This window comes from Euphorbia lathyris, chromosome 1 (genome assembly GCF_963576675.1).
Source record: "Euphorbia lathyris chromosome 1, ddEupLath1.1, whole genome shotgun sequence".
NCBI lineage: Eukaryota > Viridiplantae > Streptophyta > Magnoliopsida > Malpighiales > Euphorbiaceae > Euphorbia > Euphorbia lathyris.
The window spans coordinates 13499316-13512610 of NC_088910.1; the positions used below are offsets into that span (position 1 = coordinate 13499316).

At 34.0% G+C, this 13295-nt stretch overlaps 1 pseudogene; it reads left to right on the forward strand.

Annotated features, from left to right (window-relative positions):
- The first annotated feature begins 1145 nt into the window (after positions 1-1145).
- On the forward strand, positions 1146-11328 carry LOC136222300 (linoleate 13S-lipoxygenase 2-1, chloroplastic-like; annotated as a pseudogene).
- Positions 11329-13295: the final 1967 nt, after the last annotated feature.

Consider the following 13295-nt stretch of genomic DNA (forward strand, 5'->3'; position numbering starts at 1 on the left):
ATCACTAGGGATGAGGTGCAAAAATACCTCAAGCGTTTATAGTCAGTAGCAATTTTACTGCTAACGTCTAAAATGATGCAATTTACCCATAACAATAGCAGCCAAGATCAATTTTACCCATAGCGTTGGCAAGTGGAGTCAATTTCAGACATTATTATAAAACACAGATATTTTGTTCCTTATTCTGGACCAATTGCATATTAGTTCATTAAGAAAAAAAGATTTCACATTTTCCGTGATTTAATAATAAAATTGGAGATTAATATTCAAATATAATGATTCAAAACCAGATTGGACTATTGCTTTTTTTATAGCACCGAACCGAAGTATATCATTGACCTAACTCTCATTATATACAATTCTAAAAATTCACAAATCCCTAGCTCTCATTATATACAACAACAACAAAAACAAAGCCTTAGTCCCGAAATGATTCGGGGTCGGGTAACATGAACCATCATATAAAGCCGTGCAATAAGTTATGTCAGCGACACAACTTCTCTCCCTCCACTTTGTCCTATCCACTACCATATTCTGCTCAATCCCTAATAAACTCATATCACTCTCGATCACCCTTTTCCAAGTTTTCTTAGGTCTTCCCCTACCCCTCACCACTACATCTCTTTGTCTCTCTTCAGCCCTCCCAACCGGCGCATCAAGCGCTATTCGTCTTACATGGCCAAACCACCTTAGGCGGTTTTCCCTCATTTTATTCTCAATAGATATAACTCCTACTTTTGTCCTAATTATTTCATTACTCACCCAATCCTTTCTTGTATGACCAAACATCCATCTCAACATACGCATTTCCGCCACCGATATCATATGAATGTGACAGCATTTCACTGCCCAACACTCCGTACCATATAACAATGCTGCTCTGATTGCCTAGCTCTCATTATATACAATTCTAAAAATTCACAAACCCTAACTCTCATTATATACAATTCTAAAAAATTCACAAATCCCTAACTCAATAATTGACATGAGACAAATAGAACTCAGTCACACTAACTATAACCCTCATTTTAATTATGTATATTAAATATTCAACATGTGTTCCAAGTGCTCACATCTTATCCTCTTCAAACTTCTATATAAACACATAGTTAATAAACCTAGTATCTACATCTTCTTCATCTCTCTCTCAAGTAAACATTAATTTCCACAAATTAAACAATTCTTGTCCAAATTAATCATGTTGAGGCCACAAATTCATCAACATTCTCAAACCTTAACACCTCTCTTTCTGTTACCAAAACCTTTTATCCATGGAAATAGCCATCTCTCTGTCTTTCCCAAGTCCTCGTCATTATTTCCGGCCAAAACAAAGGCCATCCGGGCCGGAAATAAAGCTGGAAAAATCAAAGCTACAGCAAACTTAGATGTAAAGCAGTCAACTAAAGTGAAAGCTTTAGTTACTGTGAATAGAACAGTTGGAGGGTTATTGTCTAGCATGGGGATTCAACATGGTCTTGATGATATCACTGACTTGCTCGGCAAGTCCCTCTTGCTTGAGCTCGTTAGCTCGGATCTAGATCCCAGTGCGTTCTTAACCTTTTAGGTCAAATGGGTTTATCGCAAAATACACGTTATTTTAATTGTTTCAAATTGGGTTTTCATTCTAAAGGTTATATTTAATACCATGTAAATAATTTGAGTTTTTAGCTTGGATTTCGATACCAAAACGTTCTTAACCTTTTAGGTCAAATGGTTTTAGCGCAAAATACACATTATTTTAATTGTTTCAAATTGGGTTTTCATTCGAAAGGTTATGTTTAATATCATGTAAATAATTTGAGTTTTTAGCTCGGATTTTGATACCAATACGTTCTTAACCTTTTATGAAATGGTTTTATGCAAAATACACATTATTTTTAATTTGAATTTTATATATTGTACTAGTCAGTTCTATTATTTTTTTAAAAAAAATTATATTATGAGGTTTTTATAGTCCATTCATCCAATTTTCACTTATATTTCTATTACTCAAAGATTTTATATCATCAAAATCTAGTATATGACAGATTTTCTCTTATAGTATAAGATTTTCCATAATTTGTAATTGCTGAGTTTTCACTACTATACTATTCAGTCTTTTATTAATTAAAAAAAATGGATAAATTTTATTATTAGCATGTTTAGATCATAATTTCCCTCAAATAACCAATAATCAAATATTATTTATTAATTATAATATGATCTACTAGTTGCTAAATACAATTCTAGCCTCTTTTATTTAGAAAAGTAAATTGTCCTTTATATTTTGAAAATTTCGTATTTACTCGAATTTGGTTAAAATCACCTATTGGGTCTTTAAACTTTTATAAAGTGATCTAATACTCCCGAACTTGTATATAGTGATTTATTAGTCTCATGAACCTACACTACAAAAAAAAAAAACTTTTAGTAATGACATAATTTGTTATTAAAAGTCCAAATGCCCTTAGTAAAAACTTTTAATAACTAAAAAAAGCCTATTGTGGACCCCTTGTTGAACATTGCCTCCTAAATTATTTTTAATAACGGAAATGAGTTCGCATATTATTAAACTTAAGAAATTTTACTTTCCTATTAAATGCTTTAATAAGGGGTTTATTTGTTACTATTACAATTAATAAGTATTTACCTTCTTTTAACACAATTATTAAAAGGTTTAAAATTTTATTAAGAAAATAAAATTAAAATATTTTAATTTAGAGTGAATTAATAAGGGGAATTTTTAGTGAAATTTAACAAAAAAATATTTTGCTTATTAATAATATAGTAATAGAATTTAGCCTTATGAAGGATATACTTTTTAATAAGTGTATTTTATACATTTACTAAATTTTGCTTACTAATACCTCTTTTTCTTGTAGTGTCATTTAAAAATATTTTCTTTGTCATATGGATTTGGAGAAGGTTAATAGATCACGCTAAGAAAACTTAGAGAGTAAATGAATTCTTTTAAAATATAAGGGAATAATTGACTTTTCTAAACAATTAGACAACATTAGAAATGAAATAGACTAGTGGCAGAACCAAAACAAAAAAATAGGGATTCAGTGGAAAAGTTTAGTAAGAAAACACAAATTTGTTGGGATTAATACAGACATTCCGTTGTTGTTTCTATTTGTACTACCGAAATTGTCTAAAGGTAAAATTACAATATATATAGCGACAGAATTGTCTGTTGGTAAATCTAAATTCTAGTTATTTTCTCTTACAGTGGGGGGTCATCGACAGATCCTGTAGTTCCGTTCTGTCTTAGACCGAACTTATTTAATTAGTTACTTCCTAACCCGAACTGATTAATCGGTTTAATGTATTTTTTTTCTTCCTTGAAGAGACAGGATTGGAAAAGCCGAAAGTATCAGGGTACGCACACAAAAAAGACGAGGAAGGAGCGGAGGTAATGTACGAAGCAGATTTGGTTGTTGCATCTGGTTTCGGGGATGTAGGAGCGATTTATGTTGAAAATGAGCACCATCGTGAGATGTTCATCAAAAGTATAGAACTTGATGGTTTCCCTATTGGCACTCTCAAATTTGTTTGTAATTCTTGGGTTCAATCCAAAAACAAGCAAAAACGCCTCTTTTTTACCACTAAGGTAATTATTATCACCTGAACTTATTTAAAATGACGCCTCCACATGTTTAAAACGATCTTTCCGGTCTCTAAATTTGAGTGGTGCATGGAATAGGTGGTACTATCACAACAAATATAAATTACCTTATTGAAGTTTAAATAATCTCGAATTGATTAATCAGATCCAATTAATTACCTAAAAATAGCATTAAATTGGATTTTATTGCTAGTTCAATCATTGATATTCATTCTAATTAAGCATTGTGAAACAGTCATATTTGCCATCAGAAACACCAGATGGATTGAAGAAGGCAAGGGAGCACGAGCTTGCAAAATTAAGAGGAACCGGGGCAGGAGAGCGGAAGGCAGGTGAAAGGATATACGACTACGACGTCTACAATGATCTCGGCAACCCTGATTCAATCGAAAACCTCAAAAGACCGGTTCTTGGTAGCAAAGAACTCCCTTATCCTAGGCGTTGCCGAACCGGAAGGCCTAGAAGCGAAACAGGTGACTCTTTTCCTTACCATATGTTTCATTCAATGGTTGATTGGTAAATATTAGTTGATTTTTCCGCTCACTAATTATTTGGTAACGTTTTCCTCGAGACTTATTAAAATTGATGAAATTCCAACAAATTTGGAAGATAATTTAACAATTTTGTTAATTTAACAATTATGTTAGCAATTCCATTATGGGTGAAAATAAAGGAAATTATATTTACGAAGAAATGAATCCTTTAGTACATATAAAAACTCGGTCTCTAATCTTGTTTGTTCCAGTCTCTAACAAAATTTGACGTTAACAACGAAATTACGACGAAATATCCGTCTCTGTTTTTTTTAATAAGAAGTTTGTGTTTCTTACTAAACTTCTGTTCTTTAAGCCCGGGAATATTTGGCTCTGATTCCGCTACTACCACTGATTAAGAGGTAATTTTGTTGTTTGAACAGATCCGATCTCAGAGTCGAGGAGCAGCGGAACGGTGTACGTGCCTCGTGATGAAGAATTCTCGGAAGTAAAGCAACTTACTTTCGGAGCTAAGACAGTTTACAGTGTGTTGCACGCAATTGTTCCATCAATCGAGATGAGCATTGTTGACTCAAACCTCGGATTTCCTTACTTTACAGCCATTGATTCTTTGTTCAACGAAGGAATAAACTTGCCTGCTCTTAACCAAAATGGCGTCAAAGATACGCTGCCCAATCTCATCAAGACTCTCAGTGACCGGGTCGAAAGTGTCTTGTCTTTTGAGACTCCTGAAACAATGGAAAGTAAGAATTAGTTACATCAATTTGCAATAAATTATAATGGGGTGGGGGCGGGACGGGAATGCATTCCTCATTCTGCCTTAAATACTTAATGGGACCGATTTGAGAACCTCTATTAAAGGTTTCTAGGATTTTTTGGTTTCCATCCTCGTCTCGTGCGAATGCCATGCTTGGCGAGAAATTCCAATCCCTAACATAAAATAGAGCAAGTGGTTCAAAAAAACTTCAAGTGTTTGAATTTCATGACAATGAACATCTACTTTACTTTCACTAAAAAAAAAACGGCTCTTTACCGACGAAATGTTTCTAATGTAGCGACGGTTAACTATGGCTACAAATATTACTGACGGACATGGTAAGGATTTCTATATTTCAGGGACAGTACCATGTCTCCATCCTCATTTAGGTTTTGGAGGCAAAATGTCTTCTCCTGCCTACACTCTCATCTTTATTTCGGTTTCGGAGGCAAAATGTCTTCCAACCCTATCCCTCTCCCTCAACTTGGATATATTGAGGATTCCTTATCCCCCATCCATTGGAATCAGTAACGAGACGTTTGATATTCTATTGGTACAAGGATAAAGATAAAAGTTGGGATAAGGATAAGAATAAAATAATACATTTTACTATTTTAATCTTATTTAAACTAAGTAACATTAATTTGAAGGATAAGATAAAACTTTTCCATCCTATTAAAATTGCAGGAGCTTATACCACCTCTTCTTGGGTATATGATTTGAGGGACAAGACTCGTATACTTCCCCAACCTATCTCTAAATCAAATATGAGATAACTCATTTTTTTTATCCCAATTCCTCTGTTTTTATCCCTTCTAACAAACACCCTGTAAGGATTTGGGGGAATCGGGCTTCATTCTACAATTGCAATTCATAAGTCCTAGCTATCTGTACAGCTAATTCGATCTCAATGTATGAGTTTAATTGACTTTTCAGGAGACAGATTCTTTTGGTTTCGAGATGAAGAATTCGGTCGACAGACACTTGCTGGTTTAAATCCATTGAGCATACAGTTGATCACGGTACTAATTATAGCCCGAATTTGATTAAATTTTCTATTACTCAATATTTTCAAAACACACTATTTTCCTACAAACAAAGACGTCTAATAATATTAGTTAATTTTCTTGCTAATATATTCATTTATGAGCTATCAATTGATATCCAGGAATGGCCATTGAAGAGTGAGCTTGATCCTGAAGTGTATGGCCCTGCTGAGTCAGCAATTACCACAAAAATGATTGAGGAAGAGATTGGAGGGTTCATGACTGTTGAAGAGGTAAAACCAAATGACAAAAATAACATGTGAAAAAGAGATGTTGACACATTAATCATTTACAGATTGTCCAATAAAAAACTGACACATTAATATTCTTTCTGATCATAGTATTTTTTTATATGACAATGTTTTTAATGAAATAACGAAAAATAACAAATAAATCTGGCAAGAAATAACATGTGCAAATAAATCCTACATTAATATTTTCATGTCAATTTGTTTAAAAAAGACAAACCTAATATATTAACAGCTCTCTAAATTTGTCTAAACTTTGCAAGCGTCTTGCCACCTCCCTAAACTTGCTTATTTCGTAACACCAGCTCTCTAAATTTGTCCATAAAAGTAGATTAGCTTCCTGAACTTGCAAGTGTTTTACCAACTCCCCAAACTTGCTTATTCTGTAACAACTAAATACAAAAACCATAATAGTAATTCTCAATCCTCATACATTCAATCTCTCAAACCTGCAACACTAACTCTTATAACAGGTTGAAAGGTAGGAGAAGCGAAAAAATTACCTTTGAAATAGATGAAGACCTATTTTTAGAATTTAGATTTAATAAGTTTTTGTATTTAGTTGTTACAGAATAGGCAAGTTTAGGGGGTTGGTGAGAGACTTACAAAGTTCAGGGAGCTAATCTACTTTTATGTACAAGTTTAGGGAGCTAGTGATACGAAATAAGCAAATTTAGGAAACTGGTGAGACACTTGCAAAGTTTAGAGAACCAATCTATTGGACAAGTTAAGGGAGCTGGTAATGTATTAGGCCAAAGACAAAACTACTATTTCAAGATTATGAATAATTTAGTAACTGGGTTCTCTAAAAAGAGGTTAATTTTATCAATTGATTTATCATTTTGTCTCCAATTAATCTAAAACAATACATGTTTACATCACAAATTTACACATTATAAAAGTTACCAATTATCAACCAAATTGATACTTAAAATTTCTTAGATTCTGTTGCTTGTATTGTTACTAATTACAGTTATCATTATATTAATTGATTTTCTTCAAAAATAATTGTCACTATATGTTTTTCAATATTAATCAAACATTTCTATATTTACAGTTTTATTAAATGAATGAAAAATAATTGTTGATAGTTATATTCTTTTGTACCATAATTTATTGTCCACTCAATATGTGTTCAAGAGATTGTCCAATAAAAAATTAACATTATGTCCAATCCTATATGGATGTACCATAATATTCTTTCTGATATGGATGTACCATAACATTCTTTCTGATATGGATGTTGATCTCGCCTACATTAATAAATCTGGCAAGAAATAACATGTGAAAAAAAAAAAGATGTTGACCTCTCCTACATTAATAATATAAAAAAGACAAAAGTACTGTACCAAGATTATGAATAATTTTGTAAATGGATTCCCTTAAAAGAAAAGGTTAATTTTATCAATTTTGGCTCCAATTATTCTAAAACAACACATGTTCACATCACAAATTTACACATTGTAAAAGTTAACAACCGAACATGGGATTAATGTTCTAATTGTCATACATGTAGGCTGTGAAACAGAAGAAGCTGTTCATGTTGGACTACCATGATTTATTTTTACCATATGTGAACAAAGTAAGACAACTTGAGAATACCACACTCTATGGATCTCGGGCAGTGTTCTTCTTAACCCCGGAGGACACGCTCCGACCACTAGCTATTGAGCTCGTCCGGCCTCCCATGGATGGGAAGCCGCAATGGAAGCACGCATTCCGGCCTGAGTGGCATTCCACCGGTTTTTGGCTATGGAGGCTCGCCAAAGCTCATGTCCTTGCACATGATTCCGGCTATCACCAACTTATTAGCCACTGGTACGAATTACTACTCTTTTAATATATCATAGACGATAAATACTATTTTCGAGTCTTACTTAGTGTTGTATTGATGACTATTGACATTAGGAGTTTGTTTCATAAAAATCATTGAGCGACACATAAAATAGTTTACTATATGCCAACTAGACACTAAATTTGACAATAATGTGATTTTTAAAATTCTTTTATGGCGTAAGATGCACCACATGATATACAGATGGGTGCCACGTCAACCATAAAAGTTAGAAATATTTGTAAACGCACAATTAGATATTGGGTTTTAGGAAACAAATCCCAAACTTCAACAACCGCGGGTGTATTTTACCCATCTTACTTAATAACTTAAATTTTTAGCTTGAATAAGTAGTTAACACCATACATAGTCTCTTAATTAGATCAAGTGTTCGAAGGTTTGGATCCTGATTATGTCAGATCATGAAGGGGCTGTTGGCCCTTTCACGCCGGGATAAACAACAAAAAAGATAATATTTACAATGGAAATATCTGTTTCTAAATATATAATTTCGTCGGTCATTTCATTCTATCCATAACCTTTCAGTGATTTGTGTTTACGTTGCCGAATATGCGACAAAATTGTCCATCTGTTGATACATTGTCCAATTTGTGACTCAGCCACTTCATATGAATACCTTTTTCGGGTCATACTTATCGGCTTAACCTTATAGACTAAGAGATCGAGAGTTTAAATCGTTAATTAAGCGAATTCTATTGTTTCTTTTTGATTAATTTGACAGGTTGAGAACACATGCCTGCACAGAACCATACATAATTGCAGCAAATCGACAACTTAGTGCAATGCATCCCATTTACCGACTATTTCATCCTCATTTTCGGTACACAATGGAGATTAATGCTCTGGCTCGACTAGCTCTAATCAATGCAGGAGGGATCATTGAGTCTTCGTTTTCTCCTGGAAAATATTGTTTGGAAATGAGTGCTGTTATCTATGAGAAGGAATGGAGATTTGATCATCAAGCACTCCCCAACGATCTTATTAGCCGGTATGTTTACATATATTACATCAAAATAGCAGTCCATCATTGAAGGATTCAAGATTTATTGACTGGACGGCACGTGTTTTAATGCTTACGATGGATTTTGCCCCCAAAAAGGGACTCTTAATGACAATAATTCATGTTAAGAGCTCCTTTAAACATGTTGCCCGCTGTGGGGCTTGAGACAAAAAAAAAGTCTCTATATTTTTTAAACTTTTAATTTAACTTCAACCTTTAACTATTTATTTTTAAATTCATTAATTAAACATCTCCTTGCAAAATTAGTTAGTAATAAACGTCTAATTCGATTAAAAATGTTTTATTCTTTTAAATGTGAGTTGGAAATTATAATTTTGACAGTTTAAGTTACGGTTTTTACAGTTTTTTTATAGTCATATTACAGTTTGAAATATGATTTTTGAAATTTGAACATTTAACTGTCACATCGAACGTTTAACTGTCGCTTCGAATAGTTTAAATTACAGTTTAAAATGGTTTACTGTTATTTAACGGTCACTTCGAACCGCAATTTCAGTTTCTTTGCAAATTAAAAAATAGAGAAACCGGAAGACTAGCTTCTGGTTTCTTTACAAATTGAAACCGTAAGCTAGTCTTTCGGTTTCAAGCCGGGTTAAACAAGCTCCACAGTGGGCAAAATGTTTAACCGGGTTCTTAATAACGAATTATACTCATTAAGAACCACATTTTGGAGCAAAATCCGCTTATGAATGCTTAACTGAAATTTTTTGGGTACTCCGTTCAAGATTGTTCAGGAATCATTTAGGTGATCCTTGTTCCAATCAATATTTTTCTACATGTATTAAGAATCCGACCTGAAACTTATCTCAAACAATTAGAGACTTTTATCACTCAAGCCAATTTTAATTGTATACGAAATTATATTCGATCAACACTTACAACAATAACAACAAAGCCTTGTACCACATGAACCGTCATAGTAAACCGTGTAATCATGTCCGCTAACATTAACACTATTTGTTTATTTTGTAGTGGAATGGCTGTTGAAGATCCTACTGCACCACATGGTCTAAAGCTAACAATTGAAGACTACCCATATGCTAGCGACGGACTTATTTTATGGGACACCCTTAAAACTTGGGTCACTGATTATGTAAATCACTACTATACAGACTCAACCAAAGTTACCTCTGATGAAGAATTACAGGCATTCTGGACAGAAGTTCGTACCGTCGGCCACTGCAACAAAAAACACGAACCATGGTGGCCGGAGCTAAATACAACTGACGATTTAATCAACATAATCACAACAATTGTATGGGTAACCTCTGGTCACCACGCAGCAGTGAACTTCGGCCAATATACATACGCCGGATACTTCCCAAACAGACCTACAATTGCCAGAATGAAAATGCCGATCGAAGATCCAACCGATTCAGATTGGAAATTTTTCACTGAGAAACCTGAAGCTGTGCTTATGACGACATTTCTGTCGCAAGTTCAGGCGACGAAAGTTATGGCGATTTTAGATGTTTTGTCGAATCATTCGCCTGATGAAGAGTATATGGGGAAGGATATGGAGACGGCTTGGGCTGAAGAACCTTTGATTAAAGCTGCTTTTGAGAAGTTCAATGGAAGATTGACTGAATTGGAAGGGATAATCGATGAGAGAAATGCGAACCCCGAATTGAGGAACAGAAATGGTGCCGGAATTGTTCCTTATGAGCTTTTGAAACCGTTTTCAGAACCTGGGGTTACCGAAAAGGAGTCCCGTACAGTATTTCGATCTAAACTTTGAAAACGACGACCGCAAAGCGCGTAAAGTAAGGAAAATGTTATTTTAAAGATCTGGTTTAATATCTATGAAAATAAAGATCTGGTTTTTTTTGAATAAAAATTGGAAAAAAGCAGTGATGGTCCTCGGACATCCCAACTAGGTCGGCACCCCCGAAAAAACCATCCCAACTAATCCCAAAAAATATAATAAATGAAAAAGTCGTACAAGAAGAGGCAAAAAGCTAATAACGAAAATTAACAAAGTTACAAATGTCGCCTAAAATAAACGAATGACAAAAATTTGGTGAAGAATTCCACCATTTGATACCAGAGGTATTTACCCCGTATCGAGCGAGCGCATCTGCTGCACGGTTCCCCTCCCTGAAGATGTGAGAGGCTATGATTTGCATGTCAGAACATTGCTTCAGGCATTTGCGCCATAGTTGCCCGACAGTCCACGGAACTTCGGAGGACCTTTGCTTTAATAGGTTGACCATGTATGATGAATCAGCTTCAATCCATAGGTGTAACCAGCCTTTTTCCCAAGCAATATCGATGTCAAAAACTGCAACCACGTATAAAGATCTGGTTTAATTATTATGATTTCATGTTTACTAGATTATAAACTATATACCTTAGATTTTTATTGATGTCAAAAAGAATATGATATTCTAGAGCTAATGAAAGCTGTATTTTATCCGTCTTTAATTCGTAAACTTTTATTTTTGGGATCATTTAAGTAGCGAGGTGCTAAATACTGCAACCAAATTACTTATCACCGCCCCTGGACTTTTTTTGTTATTCTGATAATTTTGATCAAAAACTGAAAATTCTTTCTCCAAAATCATAAACCCGAACAACAATAATAGAAATTATGAAAATAATTGATGTGTGACAACCCGAACCTCGAAAATGGATGATTACGAGTCGGAAACATTAATTTTACATTTTTTTTATCGAAGAATTCATGAAAATAATATATATTTTTCATGACGATTTTGCATTTTTCGTCACAAAAATTAGAGAATTTTGCATTTTTCGTCACCAAAAAAATGAACGATTTAGTATTTTTCGTTACTAAAAATTAGAGAATTTTGCATTTTTCGAAATTTGGCCTAAACAGATGGCGCGTTCACTCCAGCACATGGTGTGGGCGGATACGGCATCCGCCCGACCCATGATAGGAACGGATGGCGCATTCCCCCTGACCCATGGGCCGGAGGGAACGCGCCATCCATTTAGGCCAAATTTTGAAATTTTCTCTCATTTTTTTTTTCAGTTTTGCAAAAAATTTATGCAAAGGGCAAATTGTCCAAATGGGGACGGTATAATGTGTTGAATTTAACATTGTATGAAAATTCAAATTTTTTTATGTTACAAATTTGAATAATTGGTCTATAATTAGTATTAGGTGTCCAATTGGAATATAAAAAATATAATATAAATAATAAAAAAGCAAAAATCACTAATAGGGGTGGTTAAAACCGCCCCTTCAGCTGAGAAAGGAGTATTCCACAGCACCACAATAGGGGCGGTTTAAACCGCCCCTATATATCCGCTGCTAAATTTTCTCTACCCCGTCGGTGATAATTTTCGTCGCTATTTTGTAGCTCCGGTCCCCTTTGGCGACAGATTTGGGGCGGTCGGTAAAACCGCCCCTAGACTTTGTAGGGGCGGTTTTAACCGCCCCTACACGTAAAAAAAAACTGCCTCCGTAGGCAATTTTTGTTGTAGTGAAAGTAATATGTGGTGGAAAATAGCAAAACCCAGTATTATTGGATTAGGAGAGAGAAATTGAATGTTTACAGAGAGAGAAACAACTAAAATAGTGATTTGAAAAATTGAAAAATATGGTTACATGATAAATGCGTTTCTAATTTCTTACCTTCCTATTTTCGGATTGTCGACTATTATTTAATAAGTGTCCATAATTTTAGTAAAAGGAAAGTGATTATGTAGCTTTGCTTGAACTCTAGAGTTAAGATAATCTAGGATTATCACTTGTAATTTCTCTCATTAACTTCTACTATTTACTTATCATGGCTTCGAGCAATTAAGATTGGACTCTTTGCTAAGGAAAAACTTGATTTTGTTCTTCGTGGTGATTTACGGCCTCAATATACGTCTACCTTGTATAAGAAATGGAAGCGTTGTGACAATATGTTACTTTCCCGGTTATTGGGTTTCATCTCCAAAGAACTTTCAGAATTTTTCTAAAATGTGAAAATAAGAGAATTATGGTAACAACGATTTGGTAAAACTATTTTAATTCTTGGTTATTTGTTTTTCACCAATTAAAAAATTAATCCAATCAATTATCTAATAATTAAAAAAAAACTAATTTTTACTAGGAGGCGGCACACATAAGTCCGGAAAGAGAGGGACTCTGATTTCCAATTAGATAAAATATCTTTCCTTAACTAATTTAATTAGATTATCATACTTGTTGGGCTAGGCCACTGGGCCCAATTTGAATTTATGAAAAAAGCCCAAATATCACATTGTGGTGATATTTATAAAAAGAAGGTCCTCACACATTTGGGTGTGTTCC